Source organism: Rhinopithecus bieti, unplaced genomic scaffold (genome assembly GCF_001698545.2).
Source record: "Rhinopithecus bieti isolate Rb0 unplaced genomic scaffold, ASM169854v2 scaffold_23460, whole genome shotgun sequence".
Lineage (NCBI taxonomy): Eukaryota > Metazoa > Chordata > Mammalia > Primates > Cercopithecidae > Rhinopithecus > Rhinopithecus bieti.
This window is the reverse complement of record NW_016811040.1, coordinates 1,778,934-1,804,653: the sequence shown is the minus strand read 5'-3', so window position 1 is coordinate 1,804,653 and position 25,720 is coordinate 1,778,934. Positions and strand designations below refer to the sequence as shown.

The following is a 25,720-nucleotide window of genomic DNA, read 5'->3' as shown; positions in this document are numbered from 1 at the left end:
AGAGTAAGAAAAACATAGGAAGGAAGAGAAAGGAGGGTAGGTTGAAATGTGAAAGAATGGTAAAACACAATTAGACTGAGAATTCCCCCAAACATTACTTACTGGAATCTGGAAAATCTTTGAAGAATGACTTATTCAGATTTTTCCCATTCCATGAAATGGCAAATGAAAGTATATCCACTATTTAAAAAGAACCCCTAAAACAAGTTGACTAACCTAAGAATGATTAGTTCATGCTTCAATTTAGGATGCGTTACCATTTCATGGCTTACATTTACATTGTTATGTTAAAGTAATTCTATTTTCATATTTTGAATAGCTGATACTGTTGCTTGCCAAAGAATAAATCCCAACTGATAAAATAATTCCATATTTTGAACTTCAGGTGCCACATCTATAGTTGTCTCCTCTTGGTATTCTGCTTTTGGAATGATGCATGCCTTATACTGTCTTCAAAATAATGGATCCTATTAATCTATAGCTTATCCAACTTAAAGAGCTGCAAGCCCTGCTTTGTAATTTCATATTTAAAGAATGGCACATAAATGATTTGTTTGTCATGCTCATTGCATAAAAATGTATTGTGAAGTCATGGCAAAACTGCTGATAATTAAGGGAATAAATCAGTTTATGGTAGGGTTTATACAAGCTGGTAAATTCTCTTTTAAAATGTACTCAAAATAAATTGACTTTAAAATCTCATTTAAACATTATATTAAAATAAATATACATATTAAAAATAAAAATAAAATCCAAAGATCTGGAAACAAACATTAAAAAAGAAACCCAAACAGATGGAATATAAAAAAGGAAAAACGCAATAGCAGTAAGAGATAATATCGAAGCATTATCCTCCATTTTCTGCTAAATCCCAAAAGAAAAATTCATACATCTCCTTTAAAATAGTGTTTCATAGACCCCCATTCCAAATGTCAGTAATTTTCCAGTCATAAAATATCCGAGATGTTGCATATAGAAAGATTATGCGTAAAGAATCAGATAAGTATTGATGACATCAACATATTTCCATTGTCATCTAAACAGATGATTAAAAGTCAACAAAAATAAAACTTTTAAACTGTATTACAAATTGCAAAAAAAAAAAAAAAAAGGGGGGGGGGCTTTTGTACACTTATAGGTATCCACCATGACAGAGTGACATGTACAGAATTTAACCTTCATAGTTCTTCTACAGAACTATAAATCTAGACAAAACACATACAGCAACTGCTTTCAGGGGTTACACAATAGACTGTGACCCTTGAGGAAAGGGAAACACACGAGAGAGTTGTTTCTGCTGGGGAAGGCATTCCAAACTGTGGCACAGAGGAGAGGAGCTCTAACTGGAAGCCGCAGATTCCCCGAGAAGAGGTGGAGAAAACTGGAACACGGAACTGCTGAGTTAGATAGAATGTGAAGAATAGGGTACCAAATAGGAAAGAAATGCTATTGGACACATTATAGGGGTCTTACTGAGTCATTAGTCAAATACTGAGATACATATCCAGAGGATGAGACTGAGAGAACTCTGCCAGAGAAAAGCTACTGAGGGGGTGGAAGATGAACAAAGATTTCAAAAGCCACACAGTACTGGACAACATTTCAGTTTGCCCGAGTGGATAAAAATTGCTGAAGACCCAGAGCATCTAGTGGAAACTTTATAAAGGCCATATCTTAAAAGTTCGGCAACTCTAACCCTAAAATAAAGCTACTTTAGATTCATCCCATGAAAGCCTAAAACCAAGTTGAAAGTCCAGTTGCAAAACAAATAGAACCCCAGAACAAAACTCAGTCCTCTTTAAAGGATGATAATACAAACCAGAGTCCCAACAACACAGCATTTACTGTGCCCAGCACACACTTAGTAATTACTGGAAAACAAAATCTTGAAAAAATAACCATGAGAAACAAACAGAATATAGAAACACAGACATGACAGACATATTAGAATTACTGAACAATGATTTCAAAAGTTATTGTAAATATATTCAATAGTTTAAATAAAAGATGGACATAATGAATGAACAAATGGCAAACCCCCACAGACAAATACAAACTATAAGAGAACCAAATGATAATTCCAGAATTGAAATATACTGCCTGGAAAAAAATAAATCACTGGATGAACAATAGCAGATTTCAAATGCCAAAAGAGATCAGAGAGCTTGAAGAATGACAGGAAACTATCTAAAATGAAGCATGTTGTCAAAAATGGAAATAAACTAAAGAATAGAGCTTTAGTGATCTGCGGGACAACACAAAATAGGTTACCATACATGCAATTATGATCCCCTAAGAGAAAAGACAGATTTGTTAAAAAGAAATATCTGAGCAAAAAATAATCAGTAATCTTTCATAAAATTATGTCAAAATACATTTTAACTATTTAAATTCAAGGATCTTAATGAATCCCAAACAGATAAAAGAAAATTATACCTAATGATATAATATTAAAAATGCTAAAATAAAAAAGTCTAAAAGCAGCCAGAAGGAAAAAAACACATTACATACAGAGGAACAGTAAGAATAACAGGTGTTTATTAGCAATAATATAGGCAAGAAGGTAATATAAAAACATCTCTACACTACTGAAATTTTAAAAACCAGCTTCCAGCTAGAATTGTATATCCAACAAAAATATTCTTAAAAAATAAAGGTGATATTAAGATGTTTTCAGAGTAACAAAAGTTTAAGGACTTTGGCACCAGGAGACTTGCACTATATAGACTTGCATTCCACTAATATTTATTGGAAACATCAGAGAAAGTTCTTCAGGTTGACGTAAAATACTGTCAGAAGGAAATTCAATATAAAGAGCTCAAGAAAAGACAAACGTGGGTAATCATAAGCAATATTTTTTGTTTCTTAATTTATTAAAAGAGAAGTTACTGCTTAAAGCAAGAATAACAAAGTGTTCTGGATTTCATAAAATACCTAAAGGTAAGAGACATTAGATAAATAACACAAAAGACAGGAGAGCGTAAATAGAAAGATAACATTGTAATGTTTTCACATTATTCTTGGAGAAATATAACTTTAAATCAAATAGGCTAACCTGAGTTGAAGCTGTATATTATAACACCTAAAACAAGTGCAAAAATATGAAAGGGTATAATTACTGAACTTAGAGAAAAAAATCAAAATACTAACAAACAAAAACAAAAAACAATTAATCTTAACAAGGCAAAAGAGAAGGAAGAATAGTTATGAATAGATGGGAGAAATGCAAACAAATAGCAAGACAGTATACATAAACCCAACCTATATAACATATAAACTGACTAAATAATGAAAAGGAATAAACTGACTGGATATGGAAAAAAGTAAGTTCCATTTCTACAGTCTTTAAAAGCATATTTTACACTTTAAATTTAAAATATAAGTACACAGGTTGAAAGAAAAAATGATTAAAATATATAATGGAAACTAGTATCAAGGAAACTGGAGTGGCTATATAAATGTCAGCAAGGTAGACTTTGATAGATTATTAGCAGAGACAGAGATCATAAAAGTAAATTCAAAAGAAGATATAAAAATCCTAAATGTATATACACCTAATAACAGAACTTAAAAATATATGAAGCAGGCCGGGCACAGTGGCTCATGCGGGATTACAGAATCCCAGCACTTTGGGAGGCTGAGGCAAGCGGATCACCTGAGGTCAGGAGTTTGAGACCAGCCTGGCCAACATGGCGAAACCCCGTCTCTACTGAAAGTACAAAAATTACCTGGGTGTGGTGGCAGGTGCCTGTAATCCCAGCTGCTCAGGAGGCTGAGGCAGGAGAATCACTTGAACTCGGAAGGTGGAGGTTGCAGTGAGCTGAGACTGAGCCACTACACTCCAACCTGGACAACAAGAGCAAGACTCCATCTCAAAAAATAATAATAATAAATAAATAAATGTGTGTGTGTGTGTGTGTGTGTGTGTATGTATATGAAGTAAACACTAGCAAAAGTAAAGGGAGAAACAGGCACATGTACAATTACAATTACGGTTGGAGATTTTAATGTTCCTTCTCTCAGGAGCCGATAGATCAAGTAAACAAAAATCAGTAAGGATGTGGAATATTTGAACAGCACTATCAATCGATTTGACCTAAATGATACTTAAAAAGCACTATATTCCACAACCACAAAATATATATTTTTCTCAGAAGCACGTGGAGCATTCACCATGAGATATACTGTATGCTGGGTCATAAAACAAAACCCTTAACAAATTCTAAGTGTCAAATATTACACAGAGTATGTTTTCTGAACATAACTGAATTAGAAACCAACAGTGAAAAGATAGTTGAAAATTAGCAACATATTTCTAAATAACTCATAGAAGAATAATTTTAAAATATTTTAAATTAAATTATAATATAACTCAATGTACCGAAACTTATGAGATGCAGCTAAGACAGACACTGCTCAGAGGAAAATTGGTCTAATGATCTAAATTTTCACCATGAGAGAGTGAAGAAGAGCAAATTAAACCCACAGTATGCATAGAAGAAAATAATAAGTAAAATAGATCAAATCAGAAATTAATAAAAATGCAAGCAAAATACAGAAACACCAACAAAATCAAAATTTTTTAATAAATTAATAAGATAAATAACTGCAAGCACAAGCAATGAAAGTAAAATAGGTACACTGGATTTCATCAACATTAAGAACTTTGGGCAGTTTTAAAAAACCTTAAAAGTAGAAAAAAATTGCAAAACATATCTGATAAGGCTTTAATACCTAGAATAAAGAATTCCTACAACTCAACAATAAAAAGTCAACTCAATTAAAAAATAGGCAAGTGGCTTAGATATAAATTTCTCCAAAGAATGTAGAAAAATGGCTAATAAGCACATAAAATGTTCAACATCGTTAGTCACTGGGGAAATGGAAATAAAAACCTCAATGATGTATAGCATCACACCAAGCAGGATGGCTAAATTCAAAACAATACCAAATAAGTGCTGGCAAGGATATGAAGAAACTAGAACCATCATATTTTTTCTTATGGGAATGCAAAATGGTATAGCTACTGCAGAATACAGTTTGGCAGTTCCTCAAAAGGTAGACATAGATTCCAGCAATTCTACTCTAAGAGTTGACAGCAGGGACATAAACAGGTATTTGTTCAACAATGTTCATAGCAGCACTATTCACAATAGCTAAAATGTGGAAAAATCTCAAGTGTTTGTTAACATATAAATGGATAAACAAAATGTGTTATACAAAGATAATTTAATATTACTCATCAATGAGAAGAAATAAAGCTCTGATACATGCTACAACATGGGTAAACCTTGAAAACATTCTGCTAAGTGAAACAAATCAGACACAAACTCAAATGTATGATTCTACTTTTATGAAATACCTAAAACAGGCAAATTCGTGGAGACAAAGTACATTAGAGGTTGGTAAAGTCTGAGGGAGAGAGGATGGGAGAATTATTGCTTAGTGACTACAGAGTTTCTGTTTGGGGTGACGAAAAAATTTTGGAAATCATGATGATGGCTGTACAACATTGTTTAATGCCACTGAACTGTACACTTAAAAACAGATAAATGGCAAATTTTACAAAGAAGAAATAATACCAAATTTATACACACTCTTTCAGAAAATAGAAGAACAACTCTCTACAACTCATTACATGCAGCCAGGATAATCCTGTTAAGAAAACTAAACAAGAAGCTTACAAGAAAAATTTAGACTAATATCCATCATGATCACAGTCAAAAAATCTTAAAACTTTAGCAAATTGAGCCCAGCAATATATGAAATGATATTATCTCATAACCTAGTTTTATTCTAAAACAAATGTAATATATTTTTTAAAATTAATCAATGCTATTCATCACATTAACAGAAAAGGAAGAAAACTATCATCTAAGTGGATACGGAAAAAGTATCTTCAAAAATTCAATACACATACTATGATAGAAACCCTCAGCAAACTAGAAATTGAGAGGGAATGCTCTTAACCTAATAAAAGGTTAGCAAAATACTTAATGGTAAATGATAAGCAGCTGTTAGTATAATACTTCAGGGTAAATGACTAAATGCTTTCCCCTTAAGATTGGGGGAAAAGGCATGAATATCCACTTTTTGCCACTTCTATTCAACAATGTGTTAGAGGTTCTGTCTGGCACAATGAGGTAAGAAAAAGAATTAGCATTCAGTTTGAAAAGGAAATGGTGGTCGGGTGCGGTGGCTCACGCCTGTAATCCCAGCACTTTGGGAGGCTGAGGCAGGCGGATCACCTGAGGTCAGGAGTTTGAGACCAGCCTGGCCAACATGGCGAAACCCTGTCTCTACTAAAAATACAAAAATCAGCCAGGCGTGGTGGTGAGCGCCTATAATCCAGCAACTTGGGAGGCTGAGGCGAGTGAATCGTTTGAACCTGGAAGGTGGTGGTTGCAGTGAGCCGAGATTGCGCCACTGCACTCCCAGCCTGGGTGAGAGAGCGAGACTCCTTGCCTCCAAAAAAAAAAAAAAAAAAAAAAAAAAAAAAAAAAAAAAAAAAAAAGAAAGAAGAAAAGGAAGAGGTAAACTGCATTTATTCAAGACACAGCACAACCTATGATTTGTCGCATTAGCAAGTTCTAAGAATATTTATTAAAAATGTGGCAAAGTAAATTTAGGCAAGGTAGAAGGACACAATCACATGATGCAAAAATAAATTAATATCCAAATATTAGAAATAAGAAATTGAGATAAAATACAATATTGTTGACAAGAACAAAAAAATGAAATATTTAGAGTAATAGAGTATGTGTGAGCATCAACAGTGAAAAGCTGTCCCCAATATTGTGAGAGAAGTAAAAAACCCAAATCTAGCATAAACGCAGAGATATACCATGTTCAAGGCTTAGAATACCTTCAGTTATTATTAAGATGTGCAGTTTTCCTCAAATTGATTTATATTCAGCACAATTCTAACAAAAATCACCCCCCTCCAACAGGCTCCTAATGTAAAGTTTGACAAGCTGATCTAAAATTTTATATACAAAATGCAAGAACGCAGAGTAAGCCGAAAAAACATAATAGCAATAGAAATACAAAAGTTCAGCCGGGTGTCATGGGGCTCAGGTCTGTAATCCCAGGCACTTGGGAAGGCCTGAGATGGATGGATTACCTGAGGTCAGGAGTGTTCGAGACCAAGCCTGACCTAACACCGGAGAAACCCTTTCTCGCACTAAAAATACAAAAATAAGATCAGGCGTGGTGTGCACATTGCCCGTAATCAGCCAGCTACTGGTTCAGGCAGAATTGCTTGAACCCTGGGAGGTGGAGGTTGCAGTGAACTGAGATCGTGGGGGCCACTGCACTCCCAGCCTGGGCAACAAGAGCGAAACCTCCACTCAAAACAACACAGCCAACAAGCAAAAAACAAAGTTGGAGAACTCGCACTACTCTTAGCTTTAGTTAGCAGCTATTAAGACAGCTGTGGGCATTGTCACCAAAGATAGATAAATCGACTCAGATAAAATAATAGAAAATTACAAAAATAGAACCACACTTAAATGGTCAATTGATTTATTCATGGAAGAGCGCAAAAACAATTCAATAAGAAAATGAAAAATTATGCATAGCAGAATAGTATTGCAAAAACTGAGTGTTTAATAACCGCAACTTACATTCCAGCTTTACTACCGACACAAAAGTTAATTCAGAGGTGAATTAAAGATCCTGAGATGAAAAGATAAAATCTTACAGCTGCTTGAAAGCAACCAACAAAAATATTTTTGTATCCTTGAGGAGGCAAAGAATTTAGTTAGAATATGAAAAAGCAGCTAACTGGTGTAAGATTAAGATAAATTCACTAAATTAAAAACTATTCCTCAAAAATCATCAAAGAAAATTGATAAGAGAGAGGCAAACTATCCCTAATATCTCAAAATATTTATATCTAAGAATGTATAAACTCTGGAATTCAATAATAGAGTCCCAAACAAAAATAGGGCAGGCGAGAATTCACAGAGCAATTTCAGAAAGAGAATATTAATAAAAGCCACCGTGAAAAAAAAATATATACGTATAGCATATAATGGTGTATAATATACCTACACACACATATATTGTATCTTGATAGGAGACGTTGTATATATGTGTTGCCATATGTCAAATTTATTAAAACTCCTATGTAAGATCTGCACATTTACTAAATGTGCTTATTATGGCCTTGATTCAAAAAATAACCTGGCTCCATGCTGCTTGGTTTAGAAGGAGAGTTTAGGAAAAACATATGGCTATTTGAGGAGCAACATTAATTTATCAATATTGGGTTTGACGCATATGGAAGACCCAACGTATTTCTTTCTGGGCCCAAAAGTATAGTTGCCTACTTTAGATGGCATATAGAAAAATAACTTCAAAAAGAAGTTGGCTCCCTTTTCCACAACAGATCTAAAGACTGAAGGCAAAAAAGAGCACCGCTGATGTTCTTTCTTACAATGATGTTTATTTATTAGCTGCCCATCATATTGGATGAGATTTTCGCTAGAAATCCCACCTGTAAGGGAAACGCCTCATGGGAAGCACTGTGGTGTGCATAAAGTTAAGCGCTCACATTCTTGAAGTAGACTGAGGATCTCTTGTTCTTCCCACGTGGTATTGGTGCTGATTTTGAATGAAGACTTCCGGGGGGAGTGGTCATGTAGGATTTGAAAAACACTTTGGTTTTATTAAAAGGCAAAAAAAAAAAAAAAAAAGAAAAAAAAAAAGAAAAAGAAAAGAAAAAGGAAAACCGAAAGCTTTTTAAGCACAACAAAAAATTTGTTTCTTACGAAACAAAATTAAGCTTTTAAACAAAGCTTAATCATAAGACCTACTCAGAATCTTTAATATGCAAATGTTCAAGGTAACTCTTCAAAAGTGGAAATACATTGGGAACACTTTTAAACCTACTTTTGCATGGAATCATTTGTTCACTAAAAATATCAGCAGAAAAGAGTTTCATGGAAAATAAGTTTGGTGGGCAAATTTAAATCTAAAATAGCCATGGATTTCTAGTAATTGCCATTACATGTTCAAAGCATATATAATGCTGCTGAATTAAAAAATGAATTGTTTCTGGCAGGCCGAGGCAGACAGATTACGAGGTCAGGAGAGGGAGACCATCCTGGCTAACACAGTGAAACCCCGTCTCTATTAAAAAGACAAAAAGTTAGCTGGTATGGTGGCAGGTGCCTGTAGTTCCAGCTAGTCAGGAGGCTGAGGCAGCAGAATGGCATGAACCTGGGAGGCGGAGCGTGCAGTGAACCAGATCATGCCACTGCACTCCAGCCTGGGCGACAGAGCGAGATTTTGTCTCAAAAAAAAAAAAAAACTGCTTCTGTGGATACTACTTACTATTCAATTTAAGGACTTAATTTAACTGAGAGCTGAAATCTTTGAACAAAGTATTGATTCATCCTAATAAAGATTTTTGAGATTGCAAAGCAATAAACTATATCCTAATTAATTTTTAACAATTCATTTTGATGACCAGAGGCTGACTATGGGTTTTCTAGCTCCTCTTTCAGATATCTAATCTAATGGCACAATCAAATAAACAGCTGGTTAGTCTACAAACTGAAATGTCAAGAGAGATAACTCTTCAATTTGTTGATTCATTGGTCAGTTGATAAGCCTAAAATCATTATACTTTTCATACAAGCTCTTCTACAGAAAGCTCCCAAATCCATACTTTCTCTTCTCTGCCAAGTAACTACAAAACAGTGTGCTGAAATAATATTTTATCAGGGGATTCTCCAACAAATGTCATAGTCATTTGCTTCTACAGTTTTTTGTTTTTTTTTTTTTTTTTTTTCCTGAGGACAATTCTCTCACTAAATGATCTCTACCCTCCCATCCCCTCTCTGTATATGCATAATAAGAGGGTTCTCAGCAATTAGCAGAGTTCCAGTAAAAATATTTCCCCCAGCTATAATGTAGCAATGTCTAGAGAAAGTAGGGGAAATATTTTCCTTATCTACTTTAATAAGTACACATCCAAGTAGGGACATGTAGGGTATTGGCTCAGGAATGCCCCAGGCTCAGCATCCATCTTTCTGCTCTTTTGCCACTTCCAGACTGACAGTTGAATTACTGCACAGAAAAGGTTTCCGTGGGCTGTAACCATAATGCTGCCACTGAAACTAGTTTGTTGGCTAAAGGATAAACAGAGATTGAAGGACAATTTTTATTAACCGAGAAAGACGGGGTATAGGAAAGCAGAGCTGGATCTGCATGGAAAAATAAGCTCAGCAAACTTGAGGACAAAATGCAAGCAGACACACTCTAATTGTGTTGTAATTTTTTTTTGTTAAGTTTCAGGAGCACTTGCTAAATTACTGGAAGACCCCCACATATGCATCTTAGACTGTGTTACATATTCTCTGTGCCTGATGGCTAAGCATAGAGGATGGTTTTACCTGTAAATACAATTTAAATTTGAGCAATAAAGAGAGGGAGTTAACAGTTTTTCAAAACTGAATTGACACATTATTTTCAGGAAAATTAACTTTCTTTGCTAAGATGTCCTGAAACTATAGGACTGGGAACCAAGATTGAGAAATGTGAGGAAAATCAAGTTCACATTTCCTAAATTATTTGCCAAATACGTACAAGTCACTGTGCTACATATGTATGAAAAGAGTCCTGGCCCCAGTGACTATAGCTCAGATTAAGCAGAAGAAAGACATATTCAACCATACACCAGGTTGCAAAAGTGAGGCTGGTAGGCATCACATTTTCCTTGGTATCTATTTCATCTCCATTTGTCAGTGGTACAGTATGATAGTGCGGTATACGTAGTAAGTAGTAAGTCTTTGATATACATTTCTTCAAGAAATTAATAAAATTTTTTTATAGAAAGGAGAAAGTCACAACAGCCATTAAAAAAAGCTACAGATATGTAACTTGGTAGGCTTTGAAGGGTGAAACACTTACTCCCAGTCAGAAGGGTCAAAGATAACTATGTAGATGTGGCATGTGATTTAGGCCTTATGGAGATGGACAGAGACACTGAGGGAGAGCAAATAACAGTGTGAACACAGAAGTGGAGAATTCTTAGGGAGTAACGGCAAATAGCACCAGGATTCTTAATGGTCAGTAGCAACTGTCCAGGATAAAATAAACACACTCCTATCATTCTGATTTTCAGTAGCTGATCGGGAAGCAGATGCTATTTTTAGCCACCTGTGTAATTGAAAACCTCCAACTCAGGTCATACTATGACTTGGTAAATAGTTGCGGACAAAGCTATTCTTTTTCAAAATGTCAGAAAAACCCTCACCGGGAGGAAACGCTATTCCTTTGTGTGTTAGTAGTTTTCCATTGTGATAAATTATGAATTGAAAACATATACTTTAATTTGATCCCTGGTTTAGGGTAGAATTGGCACTACCTAGATCCATAATTTAATCCAGACTCTGCTCAGTGTCTGGCACATTACCTGACACGTAGTAGGTGCTTGAGAAATATTTGTGCAATGAATGAATAACAGAAGTCAAGATTTTGTCATGTACTGAGGCATAGACTATTTTATAGACGGATAAAAGCATGCTTTACCAACTCTAGTCTCACACTTTGACATATTTTCAATTTAAAACTGTAAAATCCAAACACTCTGAATAAGAAAGTCTAATTCACAAGGTAGCTGATGAAAAAAAAATCACTATTGTTTCCCACTTCTACTTTATACAATGAAATTGTGGTTTCTAACTTATCAAAGCCACTTACAGGCATCCTTATTGTAGCCATGATATTTGTTTCTTTCTCAACACCTACTGTTCCCCTAGGATTTTCACTTACAGGAATTACATGCACATTAATTTCTGCAAAGTAAATTACCGCATGGTCTTCTAAAGTACTTTGATGAAGTATCCACAGAAAGGGGGTCCAAGGGTCAGATGAGTTTGAGAAATGCTTCATAGTCAGGGCTTACTCTTAGAGGTTTACATTGTAAGTAACACATTTAAGGTTCTGAGAAACCCTGCAATCAAGAAACCTAATTAACTGTTAAACCCACTGTTTCTCCAACTGTTACAATCATGGAACCAATTCTGAAAGGCTTTCACTGTCTTGCAGAACTAACGTTCTGAGGTGCATCCTTAGGACAACATCCTAACATAGAGATTATCAACTGATGCCCTGCATTGAATTTGTGTTTTAAAATTGAGGGATCAAACACATTAAGGTAAAGAAAGGTGGGAGAAATGTCAGCAAGGTCAGTCTGGGAACACTGGGACTGCACTTTCACATAGCATTGGTCTTGCTACCTCCTTCATGATGGTCATGCTTCCTCTGCTTCATAATGGCTGGGATATTCCCTTTGTATGACTCCCAAATTATTTTAGATGCACACATTACTTGCCTGGCTCCTGCAGATATTTGACTTTGGAATTCTTGTTCTGGGGTGTCTTAATCATTCAATTGTCCCTAATACTCATTTAGGAGAAAAAAATGACAGTATTCAAAAGGCAGGAAAAAGAGGTCAGTGTAAAATGAAACCCTCCCTGTAGGTAGGTAGAAGCCATTTCTAAGCCTGCTGAATTTCACACAAACAATAGAACCTAGTGCGGTTCTTATATCAGATCGTGGCCTCCAAATGGTATTTGCCTCATTCTTTGCATCTGAAAATCCAAAAGTTCTTAAAATATTATGGGAATATTATGGTGTTTCCAACAGTTATCTCTATCAAGTAGTTCATTTGTGCTCCCCCCAAAATGGATCTTTCCTCCCAAATGGTATCACTTCTCATTTCTTGTTTTGTATCTTGAGGCTTACATGCCAGTGACTGGTTGCTCAGCTCGACCATGGGGTTACAGAGTGAACTCTCGCATCTACTAACAAACAGCACTGGGTCTTCACAGCAGATCACCCTCATAAGGCAGTGACTGGCTCTCCAGAACATATCCTTATTCCCATTTTCATGCTTACTCTTCTGAGCTGAAATTGTAAACTGCCCAGTTTTAAGATTCAAATTGTTGTTTTCCTAAATTTTAATATTAAACACATTTTAGTTTGCAAATTTTGAGGCAATGGGAGGACTGAGGCAGAACAGAACACCAGAAGGGACATTTGGCACACTATCATCATGCAGCCTTCTAGCAACAAAGACCAACACAGAAATGATGATTGGTCAAGATAAGAACTGCCACAGGGCAAAGGCAACAGACAGCATTTTCTGTCTATGCCTCATGTGGAGTCTCCAAATAGTGTATGCCACTTGTAGGTAGCATGGTTTGCTTTGAAAATAATAGGTCCCCAAAGCATTTAGATATCACACTGATGGCTTTCAAGCATCTTTGGGAAGCTTTTTTTTTTAACCCCAAGTATTACCACATTAAGCATGACAACAGCATGACAATAATATTAGCACACTGGGCATGTTAAAGTGCCCTACTACTTACTTTATTTTTTATTACTTTGGGCTAAAAGGTGAATTTAAGCAATGCCTCTCCTTATAAGACCAGAGTTTCTCCTCCAAGTATTTTCTAATTTGAATCTTTTACCTTTTTAATTATGCCATTGATCAGCATTCCGTAATTCATTATTATTCTCCTTCCTCTCAGCCAACTGATTATATTGCGACAAGAGAGTATATAATCTTGTGGTCTAGATAGGAAGCAAAAGAACTAAGGTTCCAAAGTAGTAGTTTTTTGTTCATGTTTTTCTCATTTGGCAAGAAGGAGTTTCAAGTAGGAATGCCATACACACAACCAACCAACTCAAATCACATGGGGCATTTGGATTATCGAGTGTTGGTTTGGGTGTGGAGGGAAAGATATATTACTTCTCTTTCTAGTGTGGCTGTGTTTCTACAAAGTCTCAGATTAAATCCAAAGTATCATGGCATGTTTATATTTTTAATTTTACAGCCAAAGTAATTGCTTGTGATTATCAAAATCTCCTAGCACCCTGTCTTCCCTGGTATGATTTGGGTTTTGGATCTAAATTTCCTGCTAATTACTTTCATTCATTCCATAAATACTTATTGAACACCTACTAATGGGCCAATTTCTCTTCTGAACACTGCAGATGTAGCAGTGATGAAATAAAATTCCTAACTTGCATGAAGCTTACTTTTAAATGGTTTTATTTTTAAGAAGCCCATTAAATCCTTACATTTTAGTGTCTCCATTTTGCACTGGTTTTTGTTTGTGGCACTCAAGACTCAGAAGATGCATGGTAGATCCAGTCTGGTCAATGCTGCATCCAGGGCAAGGGAAGAGCTTGCGTGGAATTCCTTCTGGCTACGCTTTAAAGGCTAATACCCCAATACCTGGATCCTCCCCTAAAATGTAACAACAAGGCAATAGAGACAACAGCACTAGTACACTGGGCATGTTAAAGTAATAGATGGCCATAGAGTTCATTTAATCATATTCTACAGATGAAATGACTGATGCCTGCAGGGACTAAAAAACCCAAACATACCTTGAGAATATAAGCTCCGTAAAAAACAGGCTCTACCTTGAACTTTCCACATAGGGCTGTCATGAGGGTTAAAAGAATGTAAAGCACTTAGGGATTGTGTCTGGCAAAAATTCCTGTGCTATATAAATGGTTTGCTACTATTATTACTAATCACTACTGTATCCTCTGCATTTTGTATATTGTAAGTACTATAATTTTACCTGTTTCTGTAAATAATGGGTGGGGGTGGTCTTATTTTGATTATTTCATATAACTCCAACAGCACCTAAGAGTCCTTGATACCAGTGATTTCTAGTTAAGTGTTTATTGAACTGCATTAGAAAAGTGTGTTTAAGTCTGTTCAATTAAGACTTCAAACATCTCTTAGTCACAGTGATGGGTTAAACTACATACGTGCACTCCCTCTTCCCCCCTGCCCTCCCAAATGATAGGTTTAAGACCTACCCCTCTAAATATGACCTTATTTGGAAACAGGGTTTGATGCAGATGTAATTAACTCAGATGAGAACACTGGAGTAGGGTGGGCCTCTAGTCTAATACGACTGATGTCTTATAATAAGAGCCATGCAAAGACAGAGACACACAGGGAGAACGCCATGTGCTGGTAAAGGCAGAGATTGGAGTAATTGAGTTGCAAGCCAAGGAACCCAGTAGGTTCCTGCCAAAAAGCCAGAAGTTAGGAAGAGCCAAGGAAGGATTCTCCACCACTGGTTTCAGAGAGAGCACGGCCTTGCCTGATACCTTGATTCCAGACTTCTAAGCCTCCAGAACTGTCAAGCAACAAATTTCTGTTGTTTTAAGCCACCCAGCTTGTGGCACTTTGTCATGACAGCACTAGGAAACTACACTCACAATTCAGCCTCACTGTGTAGTTCATATGAGTAACTGGGTCAGATGGACTCCCCTAACGGAGGCCACACCACAGAATGTACATTTAGTGTCTCAACATTTGTATGTGTGAATATTTGCTACTGAAGGGTCAAGACAGAGTCGACTGTCCCAGCAAAAAGACTGCTCGTTCATCTAAGTTTCCCTGCCTCCCCCTCCTCTTTCAGATGTGCTTGACATACGCCAGATAAAACGCTGTGACAGTGTATACACAAGCAGCCACGGTGCAGTTCCCTCTGAGATTTACAGTGCTCTTGCCTTTACATCCAGGTGGTAGACAGTGAGATGAGGAATTTTTGAGACAGACTTGGGAAGTAAGATCACTCTGGGAAGTTTCCAGAGTTCTCTTGGTGACCTAAGAACTCTATTCTATAGGAAATCATTCCTTGCTTGGGTAGAACGATCCAGCATATAAATTTGGTACGATATATGCCAGTTAATTCAACAAAATGTCAAACTGTCTAGGAAAGCCCTTAGAAAAGGTTTACTTTCTGTGTCACCAGGGAACTGAGTGATAGGAGGGAAAGCTCATGAAAATGAGATTTTCTTTAACTTCTGCCTTAAGTGAATAAATCAGTGGGATTTTTCAAGTTCCGCGCTCAGTAATCAATGTGTGTTTTATTTCATAAAGCACGGCAAGTTTTATAGAGCTCAAAAAAAAAAAAAAAAACTCTTCTCCTTTTCTCCAGTCCATGCTCTAGCCAAATTGGCTTGCTTTCTTCCTCTGCTCTTCCCTTTCCTTCTTCTTTGGCGCTTCTCTTTGCATAGCTATCGGAGAAAAGATTTGTCTGACAACTGCTCTTACCTTTTAGCTTTTAAAAACCATGATGAGTATGGGAGGTCTTGACTTCATGAGTTGTTTTTTTTTTTTAGAGGAAGATTTAGTCTCCCTGCCCTGAACTGGGTTTAGGGTAATTGCGTATCTGCTTGGGGGCTGAATGCAATCTCTAGCCTTTTTCATAAAGTTTATGGCCCTATTGCCCCTTTAAAGGTCTCATGTGGCTGATTGATAGGCTCATTTCTGATACTAACCATAAAGAATTGGCCATCCTCAAGATAAGCTGCTCTTCCCCTGAGCATTACAGGAGGGAAAGGCGGGCCGCCATTATAGATGACGCCTCCATTATAGATGGTGCTTCTTGCCTCAATCAGATTCATCCTTCAGCAGCCCAGGCAGTGCTCTGTGCTGAGGGACTGTACCATATGACAGGGAAGCTCAGTCGAGTCCTTTTAGTTAATGGATACCTAAGGATTAAAACATCATCATGGACAAGTAGAAGAAAGCACTAGCTAACACCCCATTTCATAACTTTTGTTGATTTTCGCTTGGTGTAATTAACCAGAAAAGAAGTTACCAGACTCACAGAATGTATAATTTAAGCCTTTTTATTTAATTTAGCTATTCCTCAATATTACCCCCTTTCTGTTTTCTTAGTTTCCTTCTAAATCTATTTCTTGCTTCCTCAAACTATCTTTCAAATATCATGGGAGAAGTATGGTGATTAGTGATTCTTCTCCAACTTGTGTGTTCTACAAACTAAGATAGGTCAAAATGGAACTTGAACTCTTAGAAAAGAGCAAGGGAAGGAGAAGAGAAGCAGATGAAAGGGGAAAGGGGAGAGGGGAGAAGGGAGAGGGGTTGTGGGTGGGGGAGGTACACTCAGAGTGGGAGAGGGGGACAGATTTTTTGAATGTTGAACTTTAATCCTTAAGGTTTTTTTTGTTTTTTTGAGACAGAGTCTTGCTCTGTCGCCTAGGCTGAAGTGCAATGGTGCAATCTCATCTCACTACAACCTCCACCTCTCCTGGGTTCAAGTGGTTCTCATGCCTTGGCCCAAGTATCTGGGATTACAGGTGTATGCCACTGTGTGCAGCTAAGTTTTGTATTTTAGTAGAGACAGAGTTTTACCATGCCAGCCAGCCTGCTGTCGAACTCCTGACCTCGAGTGATCCACCTGCCTCAGCTTCCCAAAGTGCTGGGATTATAGGCATGAGCCACCACACCTGGCCAAGATTTAATTTCCTGGGAGAATGGAAGTTAATTTGTTTCTAGCCAAAAACTGTGACACAGATGTTGCAAAAGAACTGATATAACCTGACAGCCTATAAAGTGCAGGAAGCAAAAAGAGAGAAAGAAAGACCAGAAGGCAACAGTGGTGAAAGCATAGGAGGAGAAGTGGGTTTGCAAAGGAAGATTTATTCATTCAAATATTTATTGAACACTTTGTATAGGGTAAGTATGGTACTAGGACTAACAGATAACACATAGTCAATGCACATAAGGAATCCACGTTTTAAACAATGGAAATATCAGAACTGTACATCAAATAATTAATGAAACATTAAAATGTGATAAAAGGCATGTAGAAATGTTGCTAACACCTCTACATCCACTCCAGTCTGGTTTCTTTCCTGCATCACATCATAAAACAGCTCTTGTCAATGTCTGAACCAATGGACCACTTCCTCCGTCTTGAAGCATTCTTTTCTCGTGCTCTCTGTGTATCATATTCTCTAGTTTTCCAACTACTTCTCTGCATCTTTTCAATCTCTTTTGCAAGCTCATTTATTTAAATGTGATTTCATTAAGGTCGGGCCCCATGCTCACTTTCGTTTTTCATACTTTCTTGGGCAGTATCATTCAACCTCTGGCTTCAATTGCCTTTAGCAGGACAAGGGCACTCAAATGACCTCTCCAGGCAGGCTTCCCTCTCTGCAATCATATGTCCACCCATGATCAGCCATATCCTTGCACTTGGGCCCCTTCTCAATGAGTGTATGTCAGTCTATATCTGCCAGTTAAGATCTATGCATTTCTCAGCTATGTGCTTTCAGTGGTTAACATGGTACCAGCATGCAGTAGTAGTTCACTGCTTACTTCACTGCTGACTGGAACTGAGGCAGGGCTTTGGAGAGGAATGCAAGTACCACTCCCCATAAGGGGAGGCTGGGTCATTCTGCTTCAGCACTGTGAATACATGACCAGACCGGTGAGCCAAGATATAGGAGAACAGCTTTTCAGATGATAACTTATTACATGAGGTTTACGTAAGATGAGGACAAAGGAGTATAATATGGCAATTAACAAAGATAATTTTTATTTTATTTTTCTGGGTTTTTTTTTGTAGTTTTGGAATTTTCTACAATGTTTATATACTATTTTATAATTGGGGATTTTTTCAAAATGTAAAGTTCTTTGGAAATCTGCCTTATGATAGGGTAAGAGAGAGAAAGGTGTGTGTGTGCGTGTGTATGTATGTGTATGTGTGTGTGCATGTGTGTGTACATATGCACATGCACATATACACTCAGTCAGGAGAGTAAAATGTCTAAGGTGACTGACATAGGAGTAGGAGTTTTAGAAGTTGAAACTCCTGGATTTGCCCAAATTGCCTTTATTCCTAAGTAACCTTTAGGTAAGAATAGGGCACAGATTATTTACTCAAATGACCTGTTACTCCTGATTTTTAAGTATTAAAAACAGATAAGTATTTATGGATAATAAATTTGATAGTAACATATGCTCTCCTGAATTTTTTTTTTTTTTTTTTTTTTTTTTTTTTTTTTTAGACGGAGTCTCGCTCTGTCGCCCAGGCTGGAGTGCAGTGGCCAGATCTCAGCTCACTGCAAGCTCCGCCTCCCAGGTTTACGCCATTCTCCTGCCTCAGCCTCCCGAGTAGCTGGGACTACAGGCGCCCGCCACCTCGCCCGGCTAGTTTTTTTTTTTTTTGTATTTTTTTAGTAGAGACGGGGTTTCACCGTGTTAGCCAGGATGGTCTCGATCTCCTGACCTCGTGATCCGCCCGTCTCGGCCTCCCAAAGTGCTGGGATTACAGGCTTGAGCCACCGCGCCCGGCCGCTCTCCTGAATTTTAACTCAGTTCACAATCTTTACTGATGAGTACAGACACTGACATTCTAGTCACCCAATTCAAGTCATCAAAATAAACAATCTTTTATGAAAATGAAAACTGAATATTGCATTGGAGAAATGGAAAGCACATTTTATCAAAGGCAATTTGTTTATGATCTGGCAGCCTTGAAAAATATAAGGAAATTATTTGTCTCACATTAAAATGAAAGGGCAGCAGCTTCTTTAGACATCACAGTAATAAGGAAATTTTGGAGTATTCAGGAAAAAAAAAATCTGTTTATTCTACATGCTGAATATTCTATCTAAATTCATCTTCTTTGCATTTGCTGAAATAAAATTGCACATTTCTGCACTAGTTAATGAGTCAAAGAAAGCAATATCACTTTCTTTAAAATATATTCATTTTGGTAAAAAAGAGTCATCCACAGAACAACCACAAAGGTCATCAAAGTGTTAAAATCACAAGATACACCAGGTAACAGCGACTTCCTTCTCCATCAGAATCAGAGCCAATGGCCACCATTGCCTTCCTTCTATGCGTGAGCCCTCTGACATCATTCTTCATGTGTGTGACCCATAACCTGGGTTAGTATAGAGCATTTGCATTCCAGATTCTCAGATATGGCACAAAGTGTCATCCAACTACACATTTCTTTGAAGAACTTTTAGTCTCTGCTCTCTGTGATAAGAAAGAGTCATGAATACTCTTTGGGTAGAACAATCGTATCTTTATCTTGGTCAGCGTTTTTAGATGATCACATATATAGCAACAGAAGACTACTAGAATATGTGGCATATCTAGTGAAAATACTTTTACAGTGCTTGAATCAGTATCACACTATCAGAACTATAGTCAGTGCTGCTTGTATACTTCCAAGATTCATTTATTCTATTAAGAAAGTTTAGAATTATCCTCTATCAAAACATACTCAGATTTTTAAATGCACTGTCTAGAGGAAAAGGAGAGTTAGTAATCTGATAGTTTTCTAACACTAATATTTCAGAGAGTTTGAGTTTTACTAAAGTGATATAGTGATATTTCTTCCTACTTGATATAGGAAGAAATGATATACAAAACAGCAGAATCTCAGGTTGTTTGCAAGGAGTTTTAATAACTAAGGTAATAACGATTTTTTAAAAAATCTCACAATAATGTAGAAGTGACTCCAAAAACTGAAAAAAACAAATGAAGTTCTAGAGTAGTATTTAAAAGGAAGCATACTTAACCAATCTAAAAGTCCCGAGGTGTGCCAGGTAATAGTGACTTCCTTCTCCATCGGGATCAGAGCCAATAGCCATCATTGCCTTACTCCTATGCATGAGCTCTCTGACATCATTCTCCATGTGTGTGGCCCACATAAGCTGGGTTAGTGTAGGGCATTTGCATCCCAGTTTCTTTGCTTTCTTCCTGTTCAACTAAATGAACCTCATGGATTATGACATTTGATCACCACCCTTTGTATCTAACAGCATCAATGAGTAGAACACTTCTGAGGCCTGGGAAAGCTGACCCATATGGGATTAGTCTGGAATTCAGATTGTGGGGCTCTGAGTCTAGTGGAATAGAGAGACACAGAGCTCTGTTATTTTCTAGCTACATGGTCTCAGAACGTTAGTTTCCTAAAAATATAATTTGAAAAAAACCGCACTTCCTTCTAGTATTATTAACTCCCTATTTTCCCTACCTACATTTCACAATAGCACTGGGTGAAGTTGACCCCTTTCATGGATGTTTTTTCCACCCTCTTGGGATAATTAGCTGCATGAACCATAAATGTCTCTTGGTAATACTGTAAGAAAGTTTCAGTGAGCACTAAGCAGGAGTTCTTTTTTGGATAACTTACAACTGTATGTGAAAAAGACATTTAAAATGCTATTTTGATTGCTGATGTCATGGACATTGGCAAGAATATTGAAGCTGTATATCAAAAAGATATTTTGGGGATAAATCAGCATAAGAATAAAATAGAGCTCTCATAAAATTGAGAGATCTCTTTGTATCAAAGTATATTTATGAGATAATATTTCAACTGAAATGGAGAAAAAATGGAAATCTATTGCCATTATATTACTATTTTGTTGAGATGGCAATCTTATAATGAAATCTAAAATTCCAGTTCTCATATCCTAAAGTGGATGCCTGCTTGCTTTAATCTTGGTTATCATTATATCACTAAAGCAATCATCAAAATTAGCTTTGGCGTTTTTACAATAAGGCAAGCTAGGTTCTATTCACCCACCGCCCCCCATCTTCCTTAACTTTTGTAATCCCTTCTCTGTCTCTATGGCTGCCCCGAGAATCAAAGTTCAAAAATATTCAACTGCAATCAGAAATGAAGAGATCATTTGAATCTGGCATTTGGTAATGAGAGTCTTCCCTGAGTCTTGGTAAGTCACAAAGTACTGCTTAATTCTATTTGGCTCTCCTAAACCACAACTTCTGAGACTCTTAGTGATATGGAGTAAGAGGAGCTAACAGTGCTTTTCTTATCTTGAAACTGAGTCTGAAAATATAACCCGTGGTAACCCTGTGCAAGATCCTAACATCCCAAGGTCTGTTTCCTCATTTTTAACAAAAAATGGAAATACAAATTATCTCAAACTACAAGGCCTACAGACCCCTTTGAACCTCAAGATTTTATGACTGTGGTAGTCTTTAAGTTGTTCCTTAAACTTTAGTTAGTCAGATTCCACTGGCATACATTTTGCCCTGTTGGAAGCATTTTTCATGCACATTTATTTCATGTTTGTTTTTTACCGTATGTGCATTGTTTTTTTACCATATGTGCATTTAAAAATTGTTTTTTACCATATGTGCATTAAAATTAAAAAATACGTGCATTTAAAATATGTGCATTAAAATTGTCATACAAATTATGACACTGCCATAAATACTAAATTGGCTTCACTTACTTCAAATAGAAGGTAGCCCATAAAAATAAATAGGATGGAAAGCGAACAATGTAATTGAGTCCAAGTTAGATGGCACGGCTTGAGGAAAGCTCTGGGTCTCAAATCTGATCTCTCTCAGTTACAAAGAGATATAGAAGACATAATACCTTCAAACCACCTTTCTTATCAAGAGAATCAGAAGTTTCAGAGCAGAATTGAGAGGGGAATAAAATAATTTCCTCAAAATGCAATTTGTATGATTTAAATCATTGCCACCATTGGTATAGATTCTATTATATTTGCTGGGAAAACTTCTGTGGCTATTCAAAAGGTAGTGTTACACCTTTAGTCACAACTCCAGACAACTGAAGCACTGATACCCTTTATTATTCCTTGTCTCTAAGAAGCATCTCAGAAGTTGTCCTAAGTTACACAGTTCTCATCTGAAAAGTCAAAGGAGAGTTTCACCAGCTCTGAGTTGTATGACTCAAGTTCTGTCATTCCTAGTTTCGAACATGTGCATTTAAAAAAAAAAAAACCTTTGAGACATGATTCACATGCTCTAAAATTCACTTATTTAAAATGTACAATTTAATGATTCCCATATATTCACAGAAGTTTGCAACTATCACAATGGTCTAATTTGATAACATTTTTATTTTCCCCTAAAAGCAATCCTACACTTATTAGCAATAACTCCCCATCTCACCTCTACTGGCCCCAAACATAGGCAACCAATAAGCTACTTTCTGTCTCTAAACATTTGCATATTCCGGACATTTCTTGTAGATGTGGAATCAGACAATATGTGTTCTTTTGCACTGGCTTCTTTCACTTAGCATAGTGTTCTCAAGGTTTATCCAGGTTATAGCACGTATCAATACTTATATTTCATTATGTTGACATATCATGATTTCAGCAGGCTTTTATTTTCTGTTATAATGCACAGTGAGCATTTTCAACATGTATCATCTGAACTTAAGTCATCTTGTAGAATACTTTCCGAGAAGCAAGGCAATTGGGTTACAGAATGTCTGTAATTAAAATTTTAATAGATATTTGCCAATTTTATGCTAGAAAAAGTTATTTCATGCTATAGTCCCACCTACAAGGAATACGAGTAGAGATTTCCTATAACTTTGCCATTGCTGGCTGTTATCAAGGCCACATTTTGTCAATAAAAGGCAAAACACAAAACACAGCTTTTATATGTATTTAAATATTAGTGTGCTTGAACACTTTTTTCATTTTCTTCATTGGCCATTGCTATGTCTTCTGAGAATATCCAGTTCATGTAATCTATTTTCCCACCGAATTATTTATATTATTTTAATGGATTTATTGCTATAAACACGTTCCATTTTCATTTACAAAAATGCTTTAGCTTCATTTACCTTTTGCCATAAAGATATTTTATACTTCTATATTCTTGTTTCCCATCATCGATTCTTGACTCTACTATTATTTTCTCAAGTTGAAAACCACTTTTATTCTATATTAAATTTCAATATTTAGAGTGTTTCCAGATGTGCTGTTCTATTGATTTCACTCTTTACTCTTATGCCAGTGCCAAACTGTTTTAATTACTTAAACTTTAGTAGAGTATATGCTGTGTTATTAAGTTGAATAAGTTCTTTTTTCAAAAATTCATATACTTATTCTAAGAAATATTAACTTGAATCAGTTTTCCCTCTAAATTGTAAACCATCGTCATATTTAATACTTAACTAGTATAAAACACTTTTCTCTCCAAAATATAAAATTTAGTGGATCAATATATTGGTATTAAACTGCAACAATCAATTAGAATTATTCCAGCTTATATTTAAGTTTAGATAAAAGCAGCTAGCTCTGAATAAAAACTAACAGCAAAACAAAATACCAAGAAAGCTGTCTGTGTTCAAATCTTAAAGTACTCAACTGAATGTATAACTACACCAAGCAGAGAAGAAAACAAAGTTACAAAATCATAAAAAATGCATTAAGTTCAAAATCAATTAGACAAAAGCAATCAAGTTATTTGGAACTGCTATAGAAATTCTGTTTTAAAATACCAATTGAACTTACCCAGTAGATACACTGGAAGATTAAATGAAAATATGATTATTTTATAATGAAATTTGATGAAAATATGAAATTTATAGTTAAGCCGCATCACATCAATTCCTTATTTTCTCCTAGTACACTTGGATATGTTTACCTTTGCTATTATTTGTATGTACATATTTATCTTTCCCCCAAAATAACAATGAAGGAAATGATGAATAAATGAAATTTTATTTTCACTGTAATTAGATTTTCCCTCTAAAAGTCTTCTACCTTTTAAATCACTATGAAATAAACTATAATGTTTCCCTTATTGCAAAAGTTCCAGGCCAAATATGTTAATCCTTTCTCAGGAAATCTCAGGACCATTCTGGTAATAGTTATGTCTACACAACCTTTGCCAACAGTTTGAAACACGACTTTTAAGGGGATCCATATGATGTACGTCTTTGACTTGTTGAGACACAGTAAATTTGGCCACTTCTTCCTTATTCAAATGCTTCATCTATGTGAGTATATAAATTCTGCTTTTACCCCATGCCAAAAGAAAGAGAATTTTCTTACCTACTAACAGATAAATTATATAAATTATTTCATTTAATCTTCAAGATAATCCTGCAATCTGGGTATCAGTACTCACACTCTGCTCATGAAGCCTGCTAGTCTACCTACCTTAACCAAGGTCATGGCTAAGACGGGAAACTCAAATCCAGTTCCTGCCATCTACACCTATGATAAACACTGTATTTCCCCTTCAGCTTCATTGTTTTCTAAATCAACTTAATTTTTTTTCCTTCCGTATTTCAAGAATTAGCAAACTACAATCTGCAGGACAAATGTTGCCTGCTGTTATTGGAATGTAGTCACACCACTTGTTTACATATTGACCGGAGCTGTTTTTGCAACCCAACAGCGGGGTTGAGTATGTGACAGAAGCTGTAGGGTCCACAAAGCCTAAGTATTCACTATCTGGCCCCTTATAGTTTGTAACCCTCTGCTGTATACCATCCACGTGTTAGAGAAAAAATAAGACATTCTGTCTCTACAAAATATACATAAAAGAACAATTTGTAGAACCATTTTTATATATAGTATGATTCCACTTTTGGAAAAAATAAAATATTGGTTTTATGTGTATATAATAAGTACTTTCAAAATTCATATGCCAAACTACAGTTATATTTGAAGTGCTAGATTATGGAGAACTTCCCATGTTTTTCAAAATATTTGTTCAAATGTATTTACTTTTTCTTTCATTACTTACCAGGTATGGGTCTTAGGGAAAGTTACTTCATCTCTGCAGTGCTCTGTTTTATCTGTAAAATAAGTGGCTGGATAAGACAGTCTTCCAAATCCTGTTCAATTCTAACATTCTATCACTGTATTTAACACTGCTACCCAATTTTCTTATATAATTTAATTTTGATAACTATTTTAATAGGGAAAGATAATTGCCAGGGATCCCAAACTTAAGATTTTCCATTTACCATTTCTAGTAGAATGTCATTTTCACCGACAACTCACTTCTTCCAGATTCTGTCAACGTAAACTCTTTCAAAAGTCACAGGAATTCTAAGGTGCTACCATATGTACCAACCTAAGAATATAT

The 25,720-nt window shown here is 36.1% G+C and overlaps 1 protein-coding gene across 1 annotated transcript in view; it reads right to left on the bottom strand.

The window, feature by feature from the left end:
• Positions 1-25,391, bottom strand: part of RARB (retinoic acid receptor beta) — a 550,096-nt gene extending 524,705 nt beyond the window's left edge. The window contains exon 1 of the mRNA XM_017893406.1: positions 25,376-25,391. The gene's annotated coding sequence lies outside the window, so the exon portion shown is untranslated. The remainder of the gene's footprint in view (positions 1-25,375) is intronic.
• Positions 25,392-25,720: the final 329 nt, after the last annotated feature.